General features: G+C 35.9%; 2 long non-coding RNA genes across 2 annotated transcripts; one reads left to right on the top strand and one right to left on the bottom strand.

Moving 5' to 3' along the window:
- The first annotated feature begins 2,267 nt into the window (after positions 1-2,267).
- On the top strand, positions 2,268-4,085 carry LOC130054825 (uncharacterized). Its single transcript, XR_008803158.1, has 3 exons — positions 2,268-2,850; positions 3,418-3,716; positions 3,958-4,085. It is a non-coding gene; the product is annotated as an uncharacterized LOC130054825 (long non-coding RNA).
- Positions 3,975-5,925, bottom strand: LOC130054824 (uncharacterized). The gene is made up of 2 exons (XR_008803157.1): positions 4,211-5,925; positions 3,975-4,105 (listed from the first exon to the last, which is right to left on the bottom strand). It is a non-coding gene; the product is annotated as an uncharacterized LOC130054824 (long non-coding RNA).
- Positions 5,926-6,000: the final 75 nt, after the last annotated feature.

The following is a 6,000-nucleotide window of genomic DNA, read 5'->3' as shown; positions in this document are numbered from 1 at the left end:
GCTTTTGCGATCACCCATTGCACAATGAAGTTTGTGCTTTGAATTTGTTTTTCGTGACGATTGTGCTTTTGCGATCACCCATTGCACAATGAGCCTCTTGATGGGCCGTCGCATTTTGTGAATTTGTTGATTGAGTGACGTTTGTACTAATGCGCATTAATCCTCTTGATGGGCCGTCATATTTGTGATTTGTTGTTTTCGTGACGCTTGTGCATTTGCGATAACCCATTGCACAGTGAGCCTCTTGATGGGCCGTCACTTTTGTGTGAACTTTTGTGCGAGGCGGCCCTATCCATTGGTAGCCTCAATTTACTTCACCGCGGCCAGTAACGCCATTAACATAATAAATTTATAATTCATTTAATATGTGTTCTTATGTCATACATCTTGGATAATGTATTTGGAATTTCAGTTTTCAATTTCCTTGAATACATGTAAACTTTGCTCAACTTCAAAATTTAAGTCTGAAATGGATTGCTGGGTCAAACATGGATGTAAATCTGCTGTAGAATGAAGTTTCTTTGGTTTTCCTTTGTTGTTTTGGTGAACGTCTGATTATTCCGTAGGTGGAGACCTAAACGTGATAGGTTTGTGGGGTGTGTAACCTAAGTTTAGTGTAGGGAAGGGGTTTAAGGTAGCACATCTGTCATCTTCAAAATACTCTTAACATATCCTTGAATCTTCTTTGGTTTCAGGTTTTGTGACTCATACTTTCTGTTCACAATGCTTGTCCATTTCTTCTGTGCATAATTGTCGTAAGTATATAAATATTCGTAAATAATTGATGTACATACAATATATATTATGAACATGCTTCAATTCCATCAGGGAATAAAAAATGTTTTTACTATAAACCCCGTTATTAAAAAAAAATTGATTTCATAAAAACTTTTCAATATTTATCAAGTAATGTTTAGTGTGTCTTTTGCACTTTTCACACAAAAAGATTGTTTCTTTGTGGCAAAATACATCTATACCATATTTCCCTGAACTGTATTTCCATTTGATAAAACTTCCCCCTTCCCCAATGCATGACAAAACCAATCACGACACCTTGTGTGCACGAACTTTTAATCTGATGTGGTTGTCAAAACAGTCAATCTTGCTTAGCTCCTCCTCGGTTCTGCGCTTGGAAACAAAATGACTAGTGATTCAGTGTGTAAAACAGTTATCTGATATCATGTTAATTTGTAACTACAAAAGTTTTCAGTTTAACAAAATATGCTGTCCTTACAAACAACGAAAACATGCCTAAAACCATAAACTAGAATCTAAATCAGATTATTTACAAGTTAGTCTATATTAACAGGTCTAGACGAGTTTGTCATGTATGGAAATCACGAAGGACAACAAAAAGAATGAAATTGTTCCAAATGAAATAGTTTAGATTTTACAACAAAGTTGTACAGTGTAATTTAGCTTTAAAACCAATTTTGCAAATTCACCACAGTGCAGCAATGACAGAAGTGAGCAGAAGACTTTCATTGATTAACAATTTTCATTATTGAGAGAGAAAAGAAAAATGTTAATTAATGATTTTCAGGACAATAGCATTCTATAAATACAGCTGTAATAGTAGTAGCAATGATTTCAATTTTCTTGAGTTTTTGGGACAAATTCAATTGATAAAACAATTAAACATAATGCAATGCATGTCAAACTCACTACTGCTAGTAATATCATAATTCCACGTTGTCATATAATCCTTTTAATTTTTAAGGGGGGGGGATAGGAACATAGTTTTCTCTTTTTCACTTGATCCGACATTTATCTATTATTGTGTCCTTCTCTACCTCGTTACATCAATACATATGAAAAAGGTTTTTACAAAATATATGCAATAGAGGTAAATGATGAAATGTGAAGATAACTTATAAGGACTACAAAATAGGGAGTTAGGCAAGCAGGGACTCCTGGATATACCAGGAGTCGTATGCATAAAAATTCTTAAGTCCTTAAGCATATACTTAAGTATGAATTTCTTGCTTAGCAGGTTGAGATTTTACTTAGCATATTGCTTAGCAGATTGCATAAAACTTCTTAACTCTTAAGTATATGCTTAAATTTAAGCATGGTCTTTACTTGTCTTAAGTTCTTAAGCATATTGCTTAGCAAGAACAAAATGGCTGACAGAAAACAGAGAACATTCAAACCACGAATTAATCCCTTAGAATCAATGACAGCAGCAGAACTGCAGCACAGATTTAGATTTGATCAGGAAGGAATTGAATTTATAACAGATTTAATTCAATATGACATTATGCCTTTGACCAACAGAAATCACAGTGTACCTGCAATTGTGCAAGTCATGGTTGCCTTGAGATACTATGCTACAGGTAAGATGCAGCTATGTAGTGGTGACAACTTTGGTCTTCACCAGTCAACGGTTTCAAGAATAATTCAAAGAGTTACTACGGCTCTTGTTCAACCAAATATTGTCAAGCGATTCGTTTCCTTTCAAATGGACCCAGGAACTATTCGAAAGCACCAGGTTGACTTTTTTACCATTGCTGGTTTCCCTGGCGTGGTTGGGGCGATTGATGGAACTCATGTGCGAATTATAGCTCCCAGTGAACACGAAGTGGAGTATGTCAACCGGAAAAACTTTCACAGTATAAATGTACAGATTGTATGTGATGCCAGTTATAAGATTTAAGACATCGTGGCAAGCTGGCCGGGAGCGACTCACGATGCCAGAATACTGAGGGAGAGTGGTCTATTTCAGCTCTTTCAACGACGTTTATTGCCCGTGAAATGCCATCTTCTCGGTGATAGCGGTTATCCTGGGAAAGACTGGCTGCTGACACCTTTTTTAAATCCACAAGCTGGTCCACAGTCACGGTACAACAGGTAAGGAAATTAGGGCCTAATATATATTGGAGCACTTTGAAAAATAAACACTTATCGCTTATATTACGAGAAATATTCTCAAATTCTCTAGCAGCACACCCATCATGACGAGGACGCTGCTGTTCATCCAAATTGTTGGGGTTGCTGCTTTCGGTAAACGGTACCGAGGCATTTCGACCCAGTTTAAATTTGCTCTCCCCATTCTGCATAACAAACATAGATATCATTCATGTTAACTATTACGAAAGATACAAGTCGAATTTTTGTTGTTGACATGCGTGTATCTTTAAAACTTTAGAAAAAACATGGCTTAGTGACTAACATAGAGTACAAAAATAATAAATTAAAAAAAAGAAAGAAAGAAAATATACAGCTCAAAAGTATATTCAAAACACTAACGCATTCTGGATTCTAATATCCATCTTCATGTGGATATACTTTGGAACTGCATATTTTCATTCACACACATCTCTCTTTCTTCTCTATCTATATATGAATGTAACACACACCTCTGACACCCCCCCCCCCCCAATTATTTTTCTCAAAGTATATCTTCATTTTTAAAAGGTCGCATAAGTGCACTCGCACCCTTGTTGAGAGAACAATTGGTCACTTAAAAAGACGGTTCCATGTTCTTCATGGAGAAATACGTCAGCATCCTCAACGTGCCAGCAATGTCATCATAGCATGCGGAGTTTTACATAACATCGCAAAAATGTTCAATCTGCCCCTCCCTGACGATGATGACAACGCAGATGCTTACAATGGCAATTTAAATGCCAATGACCACATAGTTGCAGATATCCAGGGTACAGATGGTCGAGCTTACAGAAACCACATTGTTTCTGCTCATTTTATGTAAACAGGTATGTGGTCACTGCGTAACAGTAAATGAAAAGATACAGATAATCAAAAAAGTACTGGCAACATTATTTAATTCAAGATTATAGAACTATTTGATAATTACTAAATGTGAGTAAATTCGTGTCAAAGCGCTTATAATTCACTACTTGTATCTACTCCTTCAATTCTTTCTATCTGAAGTCGTATAAACTTGTTTCGGAGGGTGAGATTCTCAATTTCTAGTTCTAGCTTCTGCTTTTGCAGATGCGGGTCAATTACGGTGTGGGTGCAAACATTGGTAGGACATGCGTTTGGCTGTGGGACAGTAACAAAGTTTATTTGTTGCTGCCCATCTCCAGATTCACTGGTGCTGATGACATGGAGATCTTGAGTCACAAGGCCATCTGATTCACTGAAATAAAAGGAATCGAATTCTTATACATTGATAAGTTTTTTGTTTTTTTTTCAATTTTCAATCCAAGAATTAAGAAATGGTATATAAAATTCCTGAACATACATCGTACTCGCTGTGGTTTCCGTGCTGATCTTTGGTCTGTCGAGCATTAGATATGTTGTGTCAACTGTACCAGGGATCCCACTGATACTTATATTGTTGGTACCAATAACACTCCCAACTGCTTCTGCTAATGGCGTTAAAGGCTTTCCCGCTGGTCCACCGCCTACAAAATTAAACAAAATACGCTGGTGCCAAAAACAAGTAATGATAAATAATGTATTATAATTCTAATGTTATTTATTACAATTGTTTTGATTGGACAAAAACAAATCTAATCGTGAATTTACACATCAATAAATCCAAAAACGCTATGCATACGTACATGTACTCGCCTGAAAACAAATAACAGTGCGGGAAAACTATTCAAATTTTTTAAATTGATAATACAGGGAATCAAACCTTTTTTTTTTTTTTTTGAAGAATTTATTATGAGTAAATTCTGAACATTTTACACACAAACTTAACATAAAAGTGCCTTGCACTTTTACTCCGTTTGTGAGTAAAATGTCCAGAGTTTACACATCGATAAATTCTTTAAAAAGAATGTTCAATCCTATAATATATCTATCAATCGATATTGCACATAGAGATGGTAGCAGCTTGGACTGGTTGCCTAATGGGGAGGGGGGGGGATAATTCATGCGTTCGAATGTTGGGATAGAAGAATACTTGCTAGTATAAAAAAAAAATGTTAAACTAGGCAATTATGTGTAATTTCGAAATTGATACAAGTATTTATTCTTTAGAAATAAAAGAAAATAATTCATACTCAAATGCATCAAGGAATCAAAGACTGTCTGAAGTTTGTAATCAGTGGCGGATCCAGAGGGGATCCGGGAGTTAGACCCCCCCCCCCCTTTCGTCACATGATTTTGCTAAAGAAAAGTATAAATTACGCATCTTTAAGATGTACCCCCAATTTTGAAAACCAGAATTAATTGTATCCCCCCCCTTCAAAATTCCTCGATCCGCCCTGGTAATAATTAGATGATGAAAAATTGTTTGAAAAATTCCATTTTAAGTGCATGCACATTATATTTATTTAGAAGGGTCATATCGATCAAAGGTTTTACATTATTCATATTTTTCTGTCATTAAGTTAAATTAAAAATTTCTCAAAATAGCAATGGCTTATACGTCACCTATGTAAGCTAACTTTCCACACTTACTTTTTCATGATTTATAAGGATCTATTCATGACCGGAAGAGGGGGGGGGGGGCAAAAAAGGGACATAACCTTTGAATAATATTACGTCATTTCAGTCAATGACGATGCATATTTCGACATTTTGTTTACTGTGTATAACTTTGTGCAGACTGCGATATTCGAATTTGTTGAGGATTTGATTGCTGAATACAGAAACAACATATGATATTGGGCCTGTTTGGATACATACTAGATGGTACGGTAAGATAACATGCAATTAGGCTACCCTCGAGTGCCTAGAGGTCTCTATTTATTTATAAATGCGATAGTAAAGAAATATAGTTCATCATCAGCACATTATGGAGACTGGATTTAGTGCCTGTCTTGTTCGTGTATGTTTTTCAAGCAAATTTGAAATGCATACTATATATATACTATATAGATTTAATATATATTCGTTTACCCGTTTGTTTCACACTACGTCGTGCGTCTGCCAGCTCTGCTTTCCCCTTCATCTGTGGAGGAAGAGGCATTGATGGCATCTGTGATTTTCCTCCAAATCTCCCGTTTCTTTAATGTCGTAACCTCCGTTCCGAATTTAGCTCGAAGGATACTTTTATGTTCTTCTACACACTTTGCTTAA

The sequence above is a fragment of the Ostrea edulis genome, chromosome 5, assembly GCF_947568905.1.
Source record: "Ostrea edulis chromosome 5, xbOstEdul1.1, whole genome shotgun sequence".
NCBI classification, from domain to species: Eukaryota; Metazoa; Mollusca; class Bivalvia; order Ostreida; family Ostreidae; genus Ostrea; species Ostrea edulis.
The sequence above is the reverse complement of the archived record's forward strand: the minus strand, read 5'-3'. Positions and strand labels throughout refer to the sequence as shown.